Here is a 21,678-nt window from a genome sequence, read left to right as displayed (position 1 = left end):
AATGTCGCGAGAGCCGAGGCGCCGTCGGGCCCATCAATGTGTCATCGGTCTTTTCAAGTGCATAGTTTCGTGGAAAAGACCTACGTGACCCTGGCCACGAGCGCCTGCAGAACACGTGTGCGGTGGGTCTAGGAAAAAGGCAACAGAATGCGGCAACGGCCAGAGAGTTAGTCGAAAAGCAGAGAGTGCGAGTCGAGGAGCAGAGTGCGAGCTGAGCGGAGACAGAGGTTGCGAGTGGCGTTGCCGAGAGAGTGTGGATTGCGCTGTTTTCTGTGCGTTTGGCGTGAATAGTTCAGGTTGAACAACAATCGTCTTTTTCTGTCTGATTAACATCTCTATTGTCCACTCTTTGTAAACACATTATATCACGATATTACATATTTTTGGGGGCTCGTCCGGGATTGGACAAGACAGAAAACGAAACGGTTTAACAGAGCTATTCGAGCTAGTTGTGAATTTACCGGTACGCGGTGCGGTAAAAGACGATATCGTTGACGGTTTAAGTTTGTGTAGTGTGAAAAATGACAAACGTCGGGGACGAGCGATTGTCGGGTGTAGAGGGTTCGACGCTGGAGGAGCTGAGGAGTAAGCTCGCGCGAATGAACCTCCCTATATCGGGTGGGAGGTCAGTGCTGATTGCAAGGCTGAATCGGGCGTGTAGGGCTGGACAATCGTATCGTAAGGGATCGACGGGCGGTGAAGAGCTAACCGGTCAACGAGATTTAGAAAATGTACAGAGAGCTGAGCGTGATTGTAACGAAGATGAAGATTTTGAGAAAATGAATACGAAGGAGTTGAAGGAGCGCCTCGCTAGTTTGGGTTTAAAAACGACGGGAAGAAAAGTAGAATTACGCGCACGGCTACAAGCGGCCATGGATGGTAACGACATATCGTCGGAAGAAGAAAGCGACGACGAAAGTGAGGATGAAGATGACAAGAAAAACGCAAGAGGATACAAGAGAGATACGCGAAGGGTGTATCAGGACCGTGACGAATGTTGTCGAAGGGCATGCGTTGGTTCGACACTGAGTTTTAGAGACGTCGAAGATGCATTAGAGTCGTTTAGTGGCGACAAAGGTGAAAATGTCGAACGATGGTTCGAGTCGTTCGAGGAAGTCGCTGATACGTGCATGTGGTCGGATGGGCAGAAGGCAGTCTACGCCAGGAAGCTGCTGAAGGGATCAGCGAAAATATTTGCGAGATTCGAGTGTCATGCCAGGACTTGGCATGAGTTGAAGAGGGGGCTAGTGAAAGAATTTTCGAGGAAAGTCAACAGTAGGCAAGTTCATCAGAAACTTGAAGAAACGAAAAAGGAGAGTGATGAAGCATGTTTGGCTTACATGTACCGTATGCTCGAAATAGCCAGCCATGTGGACATGGAGGAGGAAGCAAAGGTGGAATACATAGTGGATGGAATAATAGACGACGAGAACAATAAGGCTGTATTGTACGGCGCTACGTCAATCAAAGAGTTGAGGAAGAGGTTAGTGATGTACGAAGAGCAGAAGAGTCGCAGAGCAAAGTCGATTGTGAAGCCGGCTGAAACCCAGAAGAACGGGAAGCCCAGTCAATCTGTAGATGTAATGAAGAAAAGAAGATGCTTCATTTGCGGTAGTGAGGATCATCTAAGTGTTAAGTGTCCGGAGAGGGGAGAAGGTGTTAGGTGTTTCGAGTGCAGCGGATTTGGACATATTGCAGCGAGGTGTACGGCACGACCGAAAGAGACTTGCGTAGTGTCAAGATCCGAAAAAGGGAAGTATGTGAAGGACGTGTCGATAGATGGCTGCAGGTTTGTCTCGTTAGTGGATACAGGTAGTGACTTTACGTTCATACGAGCGGATGAGTATGCGAGGTTAGGATCACCACCTCTGGGAAACTGCAAACTTAGGTTTGATGGTTTTGGTTCCGCTGGCAATAGTACCTGGGGCGAGTTTACAAGGGTAATGACGGTCGACGGGTACGACTTTACTGTCACCCTGCATGTTGTCTCCAATAAGGTAATGACAAGACACAGTCTACTCTTAGGTACCGATTTTTTAGACCAGGTAGAGTTGCGAGTCAAACGGGGCGAGGTGACATTTTTACGACTCGACGATCAGACCGACGGTCACGAGGACGCGCCGGATGTACTGAGGGTAAACGCGATAGAACAATCCGACGAGATCGACTTGTCGCATGTACGAGAACCTCATTACCGTGAAGCCATTCGGGATATTATTAAAGGGTATAGGCCGGAGAAGAAGAGAGACGTCGGGATAACCGCGAAAATAGTTCTGAAAAGCGACAAACCGGTAGCGCGAAGACCGCGAAGACTGGCGCCGTCGGAAAGAAGGGAAGTAGATGATCTGATGGAAGCGTGGACAAACGAGGGTGTCATCAAATCGTCAGACTCGGAGTATGCGAGTCCGATAGGTGTAGTTAGAAAGAAAGATTTGTGTGTGCGTGCGGCTAGATGGGCCTTGTTACCAGGCGAGTTTAAGTATCAGGTGTGTCATCGGCCGGGGAAAAGTATGCAGCATGTAGATGCTCCGAGTAGGAACCCCCTGCCGAGCACTATGTACGTAACGGAGAGTGAAGACGGGCTGTTTGCACGGTTGAGAAGGGCACAGAACAAGGACATTGAAGTCCGTAGGATTTTGGACGCCGCAACGTGCGGTCAGGCCGATGGGCAGGTAGTAAGAAACAATATTTTGTATAAGGAGTGTAAAGACGATGTGCTAATAGTAGTATCGAAGGCGATGCGGGCTCAAGTAGTCAGGCAAGCGCACGAGCGTGGGCATTTTGAGGTTACCAAAACAGAAGTTATGGTCAAGAAGGACTTCGAGTTCAAGGGGTTACGCGAAAAGGTCGAACACGTGGTATCCAACTGCCTTGACTGTAGCCTAACCGAACGAAACATAGGTAAGCTAGAAGGGAACCTGCGAAATTACAAGAAAAGAAGAAAGCGTGCGAAGCAGTACCGAAGGAAGGACCCGCACACACCTCGATTTTATGAAACCTTGGGTCCTAAACGCCGAAAGTGACGCATCTGATGACAGCGAGATAGAAGACAACATCTGAGGGCAGATGTTATTGCAGGATGGCCGAATGTAGTATCGTGGACGAAAGGCCTAAGAAATATCGGGCGAACTATGAACAATGTCGCGAGAGCCGAGGCGCCGTCGGGCCCATCAATGTGTCATCGGTCTTTTCAAGTGCATAGTTTCGTGGAAAAGACCTACGTGACCCTGGCCACGAGCGCCTGCAGAACACGTGTGCGGTGGGTCTAGGAAAAAGGCAACAGAATGCGGCAACGGCCAGAGAGTTAGTCGAAAAGCAGAGAGTGCGAGTCGAGGAGCAGAGTGCGAGCTGAGCGGAGACAGAGGTTGCGAGTGGCGTTGCCGAGAGAGTGTGGATTGCGCTGTTTTCTGTGCGTTTGGCGTGAATAGTTCAGGTTGAACAACAATCGTCTTTTTCTGTCTGATTAACATCTCTATTGTCCACTCTTTGTAAACACATTATATCACGATATTACAAAAATATCTCGCAAATCGCGAAGATTTCGTCGATTTTGACGAAAAATAGCCGTCATTTCCTTCCCGTTGGAGATATTTCGACGTTTAAGCACCCGTTGAACTCCATTTAACGGTGCTAATGCAATGCACAACCATTTAAGCGCCGAAACATTCAAAATATCTCGCAAATCGCGAAGATTTCGTCGATTTTGACGAAAAATAGCCATCATTTCCTGCCCGTTGGAGATATTTCGACGTTTAAGCACTCGTTGAACTCCATTTCACAGTGCTAATGCAATGCACAACCATTTAAGCGTAGAAACAATCAAAATAGCTCGCAAATCGCGAAGATTTCGTCGATTTTGACGAAAAATAGCCGTCATTTCCTTCCCGTTGGAGATATTTCTGTCGTTTAAGCACTCGTTGAACTCCATTTCGCAGTGCTAATGCAATGCACAACGTTTAAGCTTCGAAACAATCAAAATATCTCGCAAATCGCGATTTTGATGAAAATTAACAGTCATTTCCTTCCCGTTGGAGATATTTCGACGTTTAAGCGCTCGTTGAACTCCATTTTACAGTGCAAATGCATTGCACTACCGTTTAAGCGTCGAAACAATCATAATAGCTCGCAAATCGCGAAGATTTCGTCGATTTTGACGAAAAATAGCCGTCATTTCCTTCCCGTTGGAGATATTTCGACGTTTAAGCACTCGTTGAACTCCATTTCACAGTGCTAATGCAATGCACAACCGTTTAAGCGTCGAAACAATCAAAATATCTCGCAAATCGCGATTTTGATGAGAATTAACTGTCATTTCCTTCCCGTTGGAGATATTTCGACGTTTAAGCGCTCGTTGAACTCCAATTTGCAGTGCAAATGCAGTGCACTACCGTTTAAGCGTCGAAACAATCAAAATAGCTCGCAAATCGCGAAGATTTCGTCGATTTTGACGAAAAATAGCCGTCATTTCCTTCCCGTTGGAGATAATTCGACGTTTAAGTACTCGTTGAACTCCATTTCGCAGTGCTAATGCAATGCACAACCATTTGAGCGTCGAAACAATCAAAATATCTCGCAAATAGCGAAGATTTCGTCGATTTTGACGAAAAATAGCCGCCATTTCCTTCCCGTTGGAGATATTTCTGTCGTTTAAGCACTCGTTGAACTCCATTTCGCAGTGCTAATGCAATGCACAACGTTTAAGCTTCGAAACAATCAAAATATCTCGCAAATCGCGATTTTGATGAAAATTAACAGTCATTTCCTTCCCGTTGGAGATATTTCGACGTTTAAGCGCTCGTTGAACTCCATTTTACAGTGCAAATGCATTGCACTACCGTTTAAGCGTCGAAACAATCATAATAGCTCGCAAATCGCGAAGATTTCGTCGATTTTGACGAAAAATAGCCGTCATTTCCTTCCCGTTGGAGATATTTCGACGTTTAAGCACTCGTTGAACTCCATTTCACAGTGCTAATGCAATGCACAACCGTTTAAGCGTCGAAACAATCAAAATATCTCGCAAATCGCGATTTTGACGAAAAATAGCCGTTATTTCCTTCCCGTTGGAGATATTTCGACGTTTAAGTGCTCGTTGAACTCCATTTCGCAGTGCTAATGCAATGCACAACCATTTGAGCGTCGAAACAATCAAAATATCTCGCAAATAGCGAAGATTTCGTCGATTTTGACGAAAAATAGCCGCCATTTCCTTCCCGTTGGAGATATTTCGACGTTTAAGCACTCGTTGAACTCCATTTCACAGTGCTAATGCAATGCACAACCGTTTAAGCGTCGAATCAGTCAAAATTTCTCGCAAATCGCGATTTTGACGAAAAATAGCCGTCATTTCCTTCCCGTTGGAGATATTTCAACGTTTAAGCACTCGTTGAACTCTATTTCACAGTGCTAATGCAATGCACAACCATTTAAGCGTCGAAACAATCAAAATATCTCGCAAATCGCGATTTTGATGAAAATTAACTGTCATTTCCTTCCCGTTGGAGATATTTCGACGTTTAAGCGCTCGTTGAACTCCAATTTGCAGTGCAAATGCAGTGCACTACCGTTTAAGCATCGAAACAATCAAAATAGCTCGCAAATCGCGAAGATTTCGTCTATTTTGACGAAAAATAGCCGTCATTTCCTTCCCGTTGGAGATATTTCGACGTTTAAGCACCCGTTGAACCCCATTTAACAGTGCTAATGCAATGCACAACCATTTAAGCGTCGAAACATTCAAAATATCTCGCAAATCGCGAAGATTTCGTCGATTTTGACGAAAAATAGCCATCATTTCCTTCCCGTTGGTGATATTTCGACGTTTAAGCACTCGTTGAACTCCATTTCACAGTGCTAATGCAATGCACAACCGTTTAAGCGTCGAAACAATCAAAATATCTCGCAAATCGCGATTTTGACGAAAAATAGCCGTCATTTCCTGCCCGTTTGAGATACTTCGACGTTTTAGCACTCGTTGAACTCCATTTCACAGTGCTAATGCAATGCACAACCGTTTAAGCGTCGATACAATCAAAATATCTAGCAAATAGCGAAAATTTCGTCGATATTGACGAAAAATAGCCGTCATTTCCTTCCCGTTGGAGATATTTCGACGTTTAAGCGCTCGTTGAACTCCATTTCGCAGTGCTAATGCAATGCACAACCATTTGAGCGTCGAAACCATCAAAATATCTCGCAAATCGCGAAGACTTCGTCGATTTTGACGAAAAATAGCCATCATTTCCTGCCCGTTGGAGATATTTCGACGTTTAAGCACTCGTTGAACTCCATTTCACAGTGCTAATGCAATGCACAACCATTTGAGCGTCGAAATCATCAAAATATCTCGCAAATCGCGAAGATTTCGTCGATTTTGACGAAAAATAGCCATCATTTCCTGCCCGTTGGAGATATTTCGACGTTTAAGCACTCGTTGAACTCCATTTCACAGTGCTAATGCAATGCACAAACGTTTAAGCGTCGAAACAATCAAAATATCTCGCAAATCGCGATTTTGATGAAAATTAACTGTCATTTCCTTCCCGTTGGAGTTATATCGACGTTTAAACACTCGTTGAACTCCATTTCACAGTGCTAATGCAATGCACAACCATTTAAGCGTCGAAACAATCAAAATATCTCGCAAGTCGCGAAGATTTCGTCGATTTTGACGAAAAATAGCCGTCATTTCCTTCCCGTTGGAGATATTTCGACGTTTAAGCGCTCGTTGAACTCCATTTCGCAGTGCTAATGCAATGCACAACCATTTGAGCGTCGAAACCATCAAAATATCTCGCAAATCGCGAAGATTTCGTCGATTTTGACGAAAAATAGCCATCATTTCCTGCCCGTTGGAGATATTTCGACGTTTAAGCACTCGTTGAACTCCATTTCACAGTGCTAATGCAATGCACAACCATTTAAGCGTAGAAACAATCAAAATAGCTCGCAAATAGCGAAAATTTCGTCGACATTGACGAAAAATAGCCGTCATTTCCTTCCCGTTGGAGATATTTCGACGTTTAAGCACTGGTTGAACTCCATTTCACAGTGCTAATGCAATGCACAACCATTTAAGCGTCGAAACAATCAAAATATCTCGCAAATCGCGAAGACATCGTCGACGTTGACGAAAAACAGCCGTCATTTTCTTCCCGTTGGAGATATTTCGACGTTTAAGCACCCGTTGAACCCCATTTAACAGTGCTAATGCAATGCACAACCATTTAAGCGTCGAAACAATCAAAATATCTCGCAAATCGCGAAGATTTCGTCGATTTTGACGAAAAATAGCCATCATTTCCTTCCCGTTGGTGATATTTCGACGTTTAAGCACTCGTTGAATTCCATTTCACAGTGCTAATGCAATGCACAACCGTTTAAGCGTCGAAACAATCAAAATATCTCGCAAATCGCGATTTTGACGAAAAATAGCCGTCATTTCCTTCCCGTTGGAGATATTTCGACGTTTAAGCACTCGTTGAACTCCATTTCACAGTGCTAATGCAATGCACAACCGTTTAAGCGTCGATACAATCAAAATATCTCGCAAATCGCGATTTTGACGAAAAATAGCCGTCATTTCCTTCCCGTTGGAGATATTTCGACGTTTAAGCGCTCGTTGAACTCCATTTCGCAGTGCTAATGCAATGCACAACCATTTGAGCGTCGAAACCATCAAAATATCTCGCAAATCGCGAAGATTTCGTCGATTTTGACGAGAAATAGCCGTCATTTCCTTCCCGTTGGAGATATTTCGACGTTTAAGCACCCGTTGAACTCCATTTAACGGTGCTAATGCAATGCACAACCATTTAAGCGTCGAAACATTCAAAATATCTCGCAAATCGCGAAGATTTCGTCGATTTTGACGAAAAATAGCCATCATTTGCTGCCCGTTGGAGATATTTCGACGTTTAAGCACTCGTTCAACTCCATTTCACAGTGCTAATGCAACGCACAACCATTTAAGCGTAGAAACAATCAAAATAGCTCGCAAATCGCGAAGATTTCGTCGATTTTGACGAAAAATAGCCGTCATTTCCTTCCCGTTGGAGATATTTCGTCGTTTAAGCACTCGTTGAACTCCATTTCACAGTGCTAATGCAATGCACAACCGTTTAAGCGTCGAAACAATCAAAATATCTCGCAAATCGCGATTTTAATGAAAATTAACTGTCATTTCCTTCCCGTTGGAGATATTTCGACGTTTAAGCGCTCGTTGAACTCCAATTTGCAGTGCAAATGCAGTGCACTACCGTTTAAGCATCGAAACAATCAAAATATCTCGCAAATCGCGATTTTGACGAAAAATAGCCGTCATTTCCTTCCCGTTGGAGATATTTCGACGTTTAAGCGCTCGTTGTACTCCATTTCGCAGTGCTAATGCAATGCACAACCATTTGAGCGTCGAAACCATCAAAATATCTCGCAAATCGCGAAGATTTCGTCGATTTTAACGAGAAATAGCCGTCATTTCCTTCCCGTTGGAGATATTTCGACGTTTAAGCACCCGTTGAACTCCATTTAACGGTGCTAATGCAATGCACAACCATTTAAGCGTCGAAACATTCAAAATATCTCGCAAATCGCGAAGATTTCGTCGATTTTGACGAAAAATAGCCATCATTTGCTGCCCGTTGGAGATATTTCGACGTTTAAGCACTCGTTCAACTCCATTTCACAGTGCTAATGCAACGCACAACCATTTAAGCGTAGAAACAATCAAAATAGCTCGCAAATCGCGAAGATTTCGTCGATTTTGACGAAAAATAGCCGTCATTTCCTTCCCGTTGGAGATATTTCGTCGTTTAAGCACTCGTTGAACTCCATTTCACAGTGCTAATGCAATGCACAACCGTATAAGCTTCGAAACAATCTAAATATCTCGCAAATCGCGATTTTGATGATAATTAACAGTCATTTCCTTCCCGTTGGAGATATTTCGACGTTTAAGCGCCCGTTGAACTCCATTTTACAGTGCAAATGCATTGCACTAACTTTAAGCGTCGAAACAATCATAATAGCTCGCAAATCGCGAAGATTTCGTCGATTTTGACGAAAAATAGCCGTCATTTCCTACCCGTTGGAGATATTTCGACGTTTAAGCACTCGTTGAACTCCATTTCACAGTGCTAATGTAATGCGCAACCGTTTAAGCGTCGAAACTATCAAAATATCTATCAAATCGCGATTTTGATGAAAATTAACTGTCATTTCCTTCCCGTTGGAGATATTTCGACGTTTAAGCGCTCGTTGAACTCCATTTTACAGTGCTAATGCAATGCACAACCATTTAAGCGTAGAAACCATCAAAATAGCTCGCAAATCGCGAGGATTTCGTCGATTTTGACGAAAAATAGCCGTCATTTCCTTCCCGTTGGAGATATTTCGACGTTTATGCACTCGTGGAACTCCATTTCACAGTGCTAATGCAATGCACAACCGTTTAAGCGTCGAAACAATCAAAATATCTCGCAAATCGCGATTTTGACGAAAAATAGCCGTCATTTCCTTCCCGTTGGAGATATTTCGACGTTTAAGCACTCGTTGAACTCCATTTCACAGTGCTAATGCAATGCACAACCGTTTAAGCGTCGAAACAATCAAAATATCTCGCAAATCGAAATTTTAATGAAAATTAACTGTCATTTCCTTCCCGTTGGAGATATTTCGACGTTTAAGCGCTCGTTGAACTCCAATTTGCAGTGCAAATGCAGTGCACTACCGTTTAAGCATCGAAACAATCAAAATAGCTCGCAAATCGCGAAGATTTCGTCTATTTTGACGAAAAATAGCCGTCATTTCCTTCCCGTTGGAGATATTTCGACGTTTAAGCACTCGTTGAACTCCATTTCATAGTGCTAATGCAATGCACAACCGTTTAAGCGTCGAATCAGTCAAAATATCTCGCAAATCGCGATTTTGAGGAAAAGTAGCCGTCATTTCCTTCCCGTTGGAGATATTTCGACGTTTAAGCACTCGTGGAACTCCATTTCACAGTTCTAATGCAATGCACAACCGTTTAAGCGTCGAAACAATCAAAATATCTCGCAAATCGCGATTTTGATGAAAATTAACTGTCATTTCCTTCCCGTTGGAGATATTTCGACGTTTAAGCGCTCGTTGAACTCCAATTTGCAGTGCAAATGCAGTGCACTACCGTTTAAGCATCGAAACAATCAAAATAGCTCGCAAATCGCGAAGATTTCGTCGATTTTGACGAAAAATAGCCGTCATTTCCTTCCCGTTGGAGATATTTCGACGTTTAAGTACTCGTTGAACTCCATTTCGCAGTGCTAATGCAATGCACAACCATTTAAGCGTCGAAACAATCAAAATATCTCGCAAATCGCGATTTTGACGAAAAATAGCCGTCATTTCCTTCCCGTTGGAGATATTTCGACGTTTAAGCGCTCGTTGAACTCCATTTCGCAGTGCTAATGCAATGCACAACCATTTGAGCGTCGAAACCATCAAAATGTAGTATCGTGGACGAAAGGCCTAAGAAATATCGGGCGAACTATGAACAATGTCGCGAGAGCCGAGGCGCCGTCGGGCCCATCAATGTGTCATCGGTCTTTTCAAGTGCATAGTTTCGTGGAAAAGACCTACGTGACCCTGGCCACGAGCGCCTGCAGAACACGTGTGCGGTGGGTCTAGGAAAAAGGCAACAGAATGCGGCAACGGCCAGAGAGTTAGTCGAAAAGCAGAGAGTGCGAGTCGAGGAGCAGAGTGCGAGCTGAGCGGAGACAGAGGTTGCGAGTGGCGTTGCCGAGAGAGTGTGGATTGCGCTGTTTTCTGTGCGTTTGGCGTGAATAGTTCAGGTTGAACAACAATCGTCTTTTTCTGTCTGATTAACATCTCTATTGTCCACTCTTTGTAAACACATTATATCACGATATTACATATTTTTGGGGGCTCGTCCGGGATTGGACAAGACAGAAAACGAAACGGTTTAACAGAGCTATTCGAGCTAGTTGTGAATTTACCGGTACGCGGTGCGGTAAAAGACGATATCGTTGACGGTTTAAGTTTGTGTAGTGTGAAAAATGACAAACGTCGGGGACGAGCGATTGTCGGGTGTAGAGGGTTCGACGCTGGAGGAGCTGAGGAGTAAGCTCGCGCGAATGAACCTCCCTATATCGGGTGGGAGGTCAGTGCTGATTGCAAGGCTGAATCGGGCGTGTAGGGCTGGACAATCGTATCGTAAGGGATCGACGGGCGGTGAAGAGCTAACCGGTCAACGAGATTTAGAAAATGTACAGAGAGCTGAGCGTGATTGTAACGAAGATGAAGATTTTGAGAAAATGAATACGAAGGAGTTGAAGGAGCGCCTCGCTAGTTTGGGTTTAAAAACGACGGGAAGAAAAGTAGAATTACGCGCACGGCTACAAGCGGCCATGGATGGTAACGACATATCGTCGGAAGAAGAAAGCGACGACGAAAGTGAGGATGAAGATGACAAGAAAAACGCAAGAGGATACAAGAGAGATACGCGAAGGGTGTATCAGGACCGTGACGAATGTTGTCGAAGGGCATGCGTTGGTTCGACACTGAGTTTTAGAGACGTCGAAGATGCATTAGAGTCGTTTAGTGGCGACAAAGGTGAAAATGTCGAACGATGGTTCGAGTCGTTCGAGGAAGTCGCTGATACGTGCATGTGGTCGGATGGGCAGAAGGCAGTCTACGCCAGGAAGCTGCTGAAGGGATCAGCGAAAATATTTGCGAGATTCGAGTGTCATGCCAGGACTTGGCATGAGTTGAAGAGGGGGCTAGTGAAAGAATTTTCGAGGAAAGTCAACAGTAGGCAAGTTCATCAGAAACTTGAAGAAACGAAAAAGGAGAGTGATGAAGCATGTTTGGCTTACATGTACCGTATGCTCGAAATAGCCAGCCATGTGGACATGGAGGAGGAAGCAAAGGTGGAATACATAGTGGATGGAATAATAGACGACGAGAACAATAAGGCTGTATTGTACGGCGCTACGTCAATCAAAGAGTTGAGGAAGAGGTTAGTGATGTACGAAGAGCAGAAGAGTCGCAGAGCAAAGTCGATTGTGAAGCCGGCTGAAACCCAGAAGAACGGGAAGCCCAGTCAATCTGTAGATGTAATGAAGAAAAGAAGATGCTTCATTTGCGGTAGTGAGGATCATCTAAGTGTTAAGTGTCCGGAGAGGGGAGAAGGTGTTAGGTGTTTCGAGTGCAGCGGATTTGGACATATTGCAGCGAGGTGTACGGCACGACCGAAAGAGACTTGCGTAGTGTCAAGATCCGAAAAAGGGAAGTATGTGAAGGACGTGTCGATAGATGGCTGCAGGTTTGTCTCGTTAGTGGATACAGGTAGTGACTTTACGTTCATACGAGCGGATGAGTATGCGAGGTTAGGATCACCACCTCTGGGAAACTGCAAACTTAGGTTTGATGGTTTTGGTTCCGCTGGCAATAGTACCTGGGGCGAGTTTACAAGGGTAATGACGGTCGACGGGTACGACTTTACTGTCACCCTGCATGTTGTCTCCAATAAGGTAATGACAAGACACAGTCTACTCTTAGGTACCGATTTTTTAGACCAGGTAGAGTTGCGAGTCAAACGGGGCGAGGTGACATTTTTACGACTCGACGATCAGACCGACGGTCACGAGGACGCGCCGGATGTACTGAGGGTAAACGCGATAGAACAATCCGACGAGATCGACTTGTCGCATGTACGAGAACCTCATTACCGTGAAGCCATTCGGGATATTATTAAAGGGTATAGGCCGGAGAAGAAGAGAGACGTCGGGATAACCGCGAAAATAGTTCTGAAAAGCGACAAACCGGTAGCGCGAAGACCGCGAAGACTGGCGCCGTCGGAAAGAAGGGAAGTAGATGATCTGATGGAAGCGTGGACAAACGAGGGTGTCATCAAATCGTCAGACTCGGAGTATGCGAGTCCGATAGGTGTAGTTAGAAAGAAAGATTTGTGTGTGCGTGCGGCTAGATGGGCCTTGTTACCAGGCGAGTTTAAGTATCAGGTGTGTCATCGGCCGGGGAAAAGTATGCAGCATGTAGATGCTCCGAGTAGGAACCCCCTGCCGAGCACTATGTACGTAACGGAGAGTGAAGACGGGCTGTTTGCACGGTTGAGAAGGGCACAGAACAAGGACATTGAAGTCCGTAGGATTTTGGACGCCGCAACGTGCGGTCAGGCCGATGGGCAGGTAGTAAGAAACAATATTTTGTATAAGGAGTGTAAAGACGATGTGCTAATAGTAGTATCGAAGGCGATGCGGGCTCAAGTAGTCAGGCAAGCGCACGAGCGTGGGCATTTTGAGGTTACCAAAACAGAAGTTATGGTCAAGAAGGACTTCGAGTTCAAGGGGTTACGCGAAAAGGTCGAACACGTGGTATCCAACTGCCTTGACTGTAGCCTAACCGAACGAAACATAGGTAAGCTAGAAGGGAACCTGCGAAATTACAAGAAAAGAAGAAAGCGTGCGAAGCAGTACCGAAGGAAGGACCCGCACACACCTCGATTTTATGAAACCTTGGGTCCTAAACGCCGAAAGTGACGCATCTGATGACAGCGAGATAGAAGACAACATCTGAGGGCAGATGTTATTGCAGGATGGCCGAATGTAGTATCGTGGACGAAAGGCCTAAGAAATATCGGGCGAACTATGAACAATGTCGCGAGAGCCGAGGCGCCGTCGGGCCCATCAATGTGTCATCGGTCTTTTCAAGTGCATAGTTTCGTGGAAAAGACCTACGTGACCCTGGCCACGAGCGCCTGCAGAACACGTGTGCGGTGGGTCTAGGAAAAAGGCAACAGAATGCGGCAACGGCCAGAGAGTTAGTCGAAAAGCAGAGAGTGCGAGTCGAGGAGCAGAGTGCGAGCTGAGCGGAGACAGAGGTTGCGAGTGGCGTTGCCGAGAGAGTGTGGATTGCGCTGTTTTCTGTGCGTTTGGCGTGAATAGTTCAGGTTGAACAACAATCGTCTTTTTCTGTCTGATTAACATCTCTATTGTCCACTCTTTGTAAACACATTATATCACGATATTACAAAAATATCTCGCAAATCGCGAAGATTTCGTCGATTTTGACGAAAAATAGCCGTCATTTCCTTCCCGTTGGAGATATTTCGACGTTTAAGCACCCGTTGAACTCCATTTAACGGTGCTAATGCAATGCACAACCATTTAAGCGCCGAAACATTCAAAATATCTCGCAAATCGCGAAGATTTCGTCGATTTTGACGAAAAATAGCCATCATTTCCTGCCCGTTGGAGATATTTCGACGTTTAAGCACTCGTTGAACTCCATTTCACAGTGCTAATGCAATGCACAACCATTTAAGCGTAGAAACAATCAAAATAGCTCGCAAATCGCGAAGATTTCGTCGATTTTGACGAAAAATAGCCGTCATTTCCTTCCCGTTGGAGATATTTCTGTCGTTTAAGCACTCGTTGAACTCCATTTCGCAGTGCTAATGCAATGCACAACGTTTAAGCTTCGAAACAATCAAAATATCTCGCAAATCGCGATTTTGATGAAAATTAACAGTCATTTCCTTCCCGTTGGAGATATTTCGACGTTTAAGCGCTCGTTGAACTCCATTTTACAGTGCAAATGCATTGCACTACCGTTTAAGCGTCGAAACAATCATAATAGCTCGCAAATCGCGAAGATTTCGTCGATTTTGACGAAAAATAGCCGTCATTTCCTTCCCGTTGGAGATAATTCGACGTTTAAGTACTCGCTGAACTCCATTTCGCAGTGCTAATGCAATGCACAACCATTTAAGCGTCGAAACAATCAAAATATCTCGCAAATCGCGAAGATTTCGTCGATTTTGACGAAAAATAGCCGTCATTTCCATACCGTTGGAGATATTTCGTCGTTTAAGCACTCGTTGAACTCCATTTCACAGTGCTAATGCAATGCACAGCCGTTTAAGTGTCGAAACAATCAAAATATCTCGCAAATCGCGATTTTGATGAAAATTAACAGTCATTTCCTTCCCGTTGGAGATATTTCGACGTTTAAGCGCTCGTTGAACTCCAATTTGCAGTGCAAATGCAGTGCACTACCGTTTAAGCATCGAAACAATCAAAATATCTCGCAAATCGAGAAGATTTCGTCGATTTTGACGAAAAATAGCCATCATTTCCTTCCCGATGGAGATATTTCGACGTTTAAGCACTCGTTGAACTCCATTTCACAGTGCTAATGCAATGCACAACCGTTTAAGCGTCGAAACAAACAAAATATCTCGCAAATCGCGATTTTGATGAGAATTAACTGTCATTTCCTTCCCGTTGGAGATATTTCGACGTTTAAGCGCTCGTTGAACTCCAATTTGCAGTGCAAATGCAGTGCACTACCGTTTAAGCGTCGAAACAATCAAAATAGCTCGCAAATCGCGAAGATTTCGTCGATTTTGACGAAAAATAGCCGTCATTTCCTTCCCGTTGGAGATATTTCGACGTTTAAGTACTCGTTGAACTCCATTTCGCAGTGCTAATGCAATGCACAACCATTTAAGCGTCGAAACAATCAAAATATCTCGCAAATCGCGAAGATTTCGTCGATTTTGACGAAAAATAGCCGTCATTTCCATACCGCTGGAGATATTTCGTCGTTTAAGCACTCGTTGAACTCCATTTCACAGTGCTAATGCAATGCACAACCGTTTAAGCGTCGAAACAATCAAAATATCTCGCAAATCGCGATTTTGATGAAAATTAACAGTCATTTCCTTCCCGTTGGAGATATTTCGACGTTTAAGCGCTCGTTGAACTCCAATTTGCAGTGCAAATGCAGTGCACTACCGTTTAAGCATCGAAACAATCAAAATATCTCGCAAATCGAGAAGATTTCGTCGATTTTGACGAAAAATAGCCATCATTTCCTGCCCGTTGGAGATATTTCGACGTTTAAGCACTCGTTGAACTCCATTTCACAGTGCTAATGCAATGCACAACCATTTAAGCGTAGAAACAATCAAAATAGCTCGCAAATCGCGCAGATTTCGTCGATTTTGACGAAAAATAGCCGTCATTTCCTTCCCGTTGGAGATATTTCGACGTTTAAGCACTCGTTGAACTCCATTTCACAGTGCTAATGCAATGCACAACCGTTTAAGCGTCGAAACAATCAAAATATCTCGCAAATCGCGATTTTGATGAGAATTAACTGTCACTTCCTTCCCGTTGGAGATATTTCGACGTTTAAGCGCTCGTTGAACTCCAATTTGCAGTGCAAATGCAGTGCACTACCGTTTAAGCATCGAAACAATCAAAATAGCTCGCAAATCGCGAAGATTTCGTCGATTTTGACGAAAAATAGCCGTCATTTCCTTCCCGTTGGAGATATTTCGACGTTTAAGTACTCGTTGAACTCCATTTCGCAGTGCTAATGCAATGCACAACCATTTAAGCGTCGAAACAATCAAAATATCTCGCAAATCGCGAAGATTTCGTCGATTTTGACGAAAAATAGCCGTCATTTCCATCCCGTTGGAGATATTTCGTCGTTTAAGCACTCGTTGAACTCCATTTCACAGTGCTAATGTAATGCACAACCGTTTAAGCGTCGAAACAATCAAAATATCTATCAAATCGCGATTTTGATGAAAATTAACAGTCATTTCCTTCCCGTTGGAGATATTTCGACGTTTAAGCGCTCGTTGAACTCCATTTTACAGTGCAAATGCATTGCACTACCGTTTAAGCGTCGAAACAATCATAATAGCTCGCAAATCGCGAAGATTTCGTCGATTTTGACGATAAATAGCCGTCATTTCCTTCCCGTTGGAGATATTTCAACGTTTAAGCACTCGTTGAACTCCATTTCGCAGTGCTAATGCAATGCACAGCCATTTAAGCATCGATACAATCAAAATATCTCGCAAATCGAGAAGATTTCGTTGATTTTGACGAAAAATAGCCGTCATTTCCTTCCCGTTGGAGATATTTCGACGTTTAAGTACTCGTTGAACTCCATTTCGCAGTGCTAATGCAATGCACAACCATTTAAGCGTCGAAACAATCAAAATATCTCGCAAATCGCGAAGATTTCGTCGATTTGGACGAAAAATAGCCGTCATTTCCATCCCGTTGGAGATATTTCGTCGTTTAAGCACTCGTTGAACTCCATTTCACAGTGCTAATGCAATGCACAACCGTTTAAGCGTCGAAACAATCAAAATATCTCGCAAATCGCGATTTTGATGAAAATTAACAGTCATTTCCTTCCCGTTGGAGATATTTCGACGTTTAAGCGCTCGTTGAAATCCAATTTGCAGTGCAAATACAGTGCACTACCGTTTAAGCATCGAAACAATCAAAATATCTCGCAAATGGAGAAGATTTCGTCGATTTTGACGAAAAATAGCCATCATTTCCTGCCCGTTGGAGATATTTCGACGTTTAAGCACTCGTTGAACTCCATTTCACAGTGCTAATGCAATGCACAACCATTTAAGCGTAGAAACAATCAAAATAGCTCGCAAATCGCGCAGATTTCGTCGATTTTGACGAAAAATAGCCGTCATTTCCTTCCCGTTGGAGATATTTCGACGTTTAAGCACTCGTTGAACTCCATTTCACAGTGCTAATGCAATGCACGACCGTTTAAGCGTCGAAACAATCAAAATATCTCGCAAATCGCGATTTTGATGAGAATTAACTGTCATTTCCTTCCCGTTGGAGATATTTCGACGTTTAAGCACTCGTTGAACTCCATTTCACAGTGCTAATGCAATGCACAACCATTTAAGCGTAGAAACAATCAAAATAGCTCGCAAATCGCGAAGATTTCGTCGATTTTGACGAAAAATAGCCGTCATTTCCTTCCCGTTGGAGATATTTCTGTCGTTTAAGCACTCGTTGAACTCCATTTCGCAGTGCTAATGCAATGCACAACGTTTAAGCTTCGAAACAATCAAAATATCTCGCAAATCGCGATTTTGATGAAAATTAACAGTCATTTCCTTCCCGTTGGAGATATTTCGACGTTTAAGCGCTCGTTGAACTCCATTTTACAGTGCAAATGCATTGCACTACCGTTTAAGCGTCGAAACAATCATAATAGCTCGCAAATCGCGAAGATTTCGTCGATTTTGACGAAAAATAGCCGTCATTTCCTTCCCGTTGGAGATATTTCGACGTTTAAGCACTCGTTGAACTCCATTTCACAGTGCTAATGCAATGCACAACCGTTTAAGCGTCGAAACAATCAAAATATCTCGCAAATCGCGATTTTGATGAGAATTAACTGTCATTTCCTTCCCGTTGGAGATATTTCGACGTTTAAGCGCTCGTTGAACTCCAATTTGCAGTGCAAATGCAGTGCACTACCGTTTAAGCGTCGAAACAATCAAAATAGCTCGCAAATCGCGAAGATTTCGTCGATTTTGACGAAAAATAGCCGTCATTTCCTTCCCGTTGGAGATAATTCGACGTTTAAGTACTCGTTGAACTCCATTTCGCAGTGCTAATGCAATGCACAACCATTTAAGCGTCGAAACAATCAAAATATCTCGCAAATCGCGAAGATTTCGTCGATTTTGACGAAAAATAGCCGTCATTTCCATACCGTTGGAGATATTTCGTCGTTTAAGCACTCGTTGAACTCCATTTCACAGTGCTAATGCAATGCACAACCGTTTAAGTGTCGAAACAATCAAAATATCTCGCAAATCGCGATTTTGATGAAAATTAACAGTCATTTCCTTCCCGTTGGAGATATTTCGACGTTTAAGCGCTCGTTGAACTCCAATTTGCAGTGCAAATGCAGTGCACTACCGTTTAAGCATCGAAACAATCAAAATATCTCGCAAATCGAGAAGATTTCGTCGATTTTGACGAAAAATAGCCATCATTTCCTTCCCGTTGGAGATATTTCGACGTTTAAGCACTCGTTGAACTCCATTTCACAGTGCTAATGCAATGCACAACCGTTTAAGCGTCGAAACAAACAAAATATCTCGCAAATCGCGATTTTGATGAGAATTAACTGTCATTTCCTTCCCGTTGGAGATATTTCGACGTTTAAGCGCTCGTTGAACTCCAATTTGCAGTGCAAATGCAGTGCACTACCGTTTAAGCGTCGAAACAATCAAAATAGCTCGCAAATCGCGAAGATTTCGTCGATTTTGACGAAAAATAGCCGTCATTTCCTTCCCGTTGGAGATATTTCGACGTTTAAGTACTCGTTGAACTCCATTTCGCAGTGCTAATGCAATGCACAACCATTTAAGCGTCGAAACAATCAAAATATCTCGCAAATCGCGAAGATTTCGTCGATTTTGACGAAAAATAGCCGTCATTTCCATACCGCTGGAGATATTTCGTCGTTTAAGCACTCGTTGAACTCCATTTCACAGTGCTAATGCAATGCACAACCGTTTAAGCGTCGAAACAATCAAAATATCTCGCAAATCGCGATTTTGATGAAAATTAACAGTCATTTCCTTCCCGTTGGAGATATTTCGACGTTTAAGCGCTCGTTGAACTCCAATTTGCAGTGCAAATGCAGTGCACTACCGTTTAAGCATCGAAACAATCAAAATATCTCGCAAATCGAGAAGATTTCGTCGATTTTGACGAAAAATAGCCATCATTTCCTGCCCGTTGGAGATATTTCGACGTTTAAGCACTCGTTGAACTCCATTTCACAGTGCTAATGCAATGCACAACCATTTAAGCGTAGAAACAATCAAAATAGCTCGCAAATCGCGCAGATTTCGTCGATTTTGACGAAAAATAGCCGTCATTTCCTTCCCGTTGGAGATATTTCGACGTTTAAGCACTCGTTGAACTCCATTTCACAGTGCTAATGCAATGCACAACCGTTTAAGCGTCGAAACAATCAAAATATCTCGCAAATCGCGATTTTGATGAGAATTAACTGTCACTTCCTTCCCGTTGGAGATATTTCGACGTTTAAGCGCTCGTTGAACTCCAATTTGCAGTGCAAATGCAGTGCACTACCGTTTAAGCATCGAAACAATCAAAATAGCTCGCAAATCGCGAAGATTTCGTCGATTTTGACGAAAAATAGCCGTCATTTCCTTCCCGTTGGAGATATTTCGACGTTTAAGTACTCGTTGAACTCCATTTCGCAGTGCTAATGCAATGCACAACCATTTAAGCGTCGAAACAATCAAAATATCTCGCAAATCGCGAAGATTTCGTCGATTTTGACGAAAAATAGCCGTCATTTCCATCCCGTTGGAGATATTTCGTCGTTTAAGCACTCGTTGAACTCCATTTCACAGTGCTAATGCAATGCACAACCGTTTAAGCGTCGAAACAATCAAAATATCTCGCAAATCGCGATTTTGATGAAAATTAACAGTCATTTCCTTCCCGTTGGAGATATTTCGACGTTTAAGCGCTCGTTGAACTCCATTTTACAGTGCAAATGCATTGCACTACCGTTTAAGCGTCGAAACAATCATAATAGCTCGCAAATCGCGAAGATTTCGTCGATTTTGACGATAAATAGCCGTCATTTCCTTCCCGTTGGAGATATTTCAACGTTTAAGCACTCGTTGAACTCCATTTCGCAGTGCTAATGCAATGCACAGCCATTTAAGCGTCGATACAATCAAAATATCTCGCAAATCGAGAAGATTTCGTTGATTTTGACGAAAAATAGCCGTCATTTCCTTCCCGTTGGAGATATTTCGACGTTTAAGTACTCGTTGAACTCCATTTCGCAGTGCTAATGCAATGCACAACCATTTAAGCGTCGAAACAATCAAAATATCTCGCAAATCGCGAAGATTTCGTCGATTTGGACGAAAAATAGCCGTCATTTCCATCCCGTTGGAGATATTTCGTCGTTTAAGCACTCGTTGAACTCCATTTCACAGTGCTAATGCAATGCACAACCGTTTAAGCGTCGAAACAATCAAAATATCTCGCAAATCGCGATTTTGATGAAAATTAACAGTCATTTCCTTCCCGTTGGAGATATTTCGACGTTTAAGCGCTCGTTGAAATCCAATTTGCAGTGCAAATACAGTGCACTACCGTTTAAGCATCGAAACAATCAAAATATCTCGCAAATGGAGAAGATTTCGTCGATTTTGACGAAAAATAGCCATCATTTCCTGCCCGTTGGAGATATTTCGACGTTTAAGCACTCGTTGAACTCCATTTCACAGTGCTAATGCAATGCACAACCATTTAAGCGTAGAAACAATCAAAATAGCTCGCAAATCGCGCAGATTTCGTCGATTTTGACGAAAAATAGCCGTCATTTCCTTCCCGTTGGAGATATTTCGACGTTTAAGCACTCGTTGAACTCCATTTCACAGTGCTAATGCAATGCACAACCGTTTAAGCGTCGAAACAATCAAAATATCTCGCAAATCGCGATTTTGACGAAAAATAGCCGTCATTTCCTTCCCGTTGGAGATATTTCGACGTTTAAGCACTCGTTGAACTCCATTTCACAGTGCTAATGCAATGCACAACCGTTTAAGCGTCGAAACAATCAAAATATCTCGCAAATCGCGATTTTGATGAAAATTAACTGTCATTTCCTTCCCGTTGGAGATATTTCGACGTTTAAGCGCTCGTTGAACTCCAATTTGCAGCGCAAATGCAGTGCACTACCGTTTAAGCGCCGAAACAATCAAAATAGCTCGCAAATCGCGAAGATTTCGTCGATTTTGAAGAAAAA

The 21,678-nt window shown here is 43.5% G+C and overlaps 1 long non-coding RNA gene across 1 annotated transcript; it reads left to right on the top strand.

Moving 5' to 3' along the window:
- The first annotated feature begins 14,529 nt into the window (after positions 1-14,529).
- On the top strand, positions 14,530-19,288 carry LOC126865304 (uncharacterized). Its single transcript, XR_007689486.1, has 3 exons — positions 14,530-14,733; positions 18,299-18,450; positions 19,040-19,288. It is a non-coding gene; the product is annotated as an uncharacterized LOC126865304 (long non-coding RNA).
- Positions 19,289-21,678: the final 2,390 nt, after the last annotated feature.

Source organism: Bombus huntii, chromosome 4 (genome assembly GCF_024542735.1).
Source record: "Bombus huntii isolate Logan2020A chromosome 4, iyBomHunt1.1, whole genome shotgun sequence".
In the NCBI taxonomy this organism is placed as follows: Eukaryota; Metazoa; Arthropoda; class Insecta; order Hymenoptera; family Apidae; genus Bombus; species Bombus huntii.
Note: the sequence above shows the minus strand (reverse complement) of the source record. Positions and strands in the feature narration are given on the sequence as shown.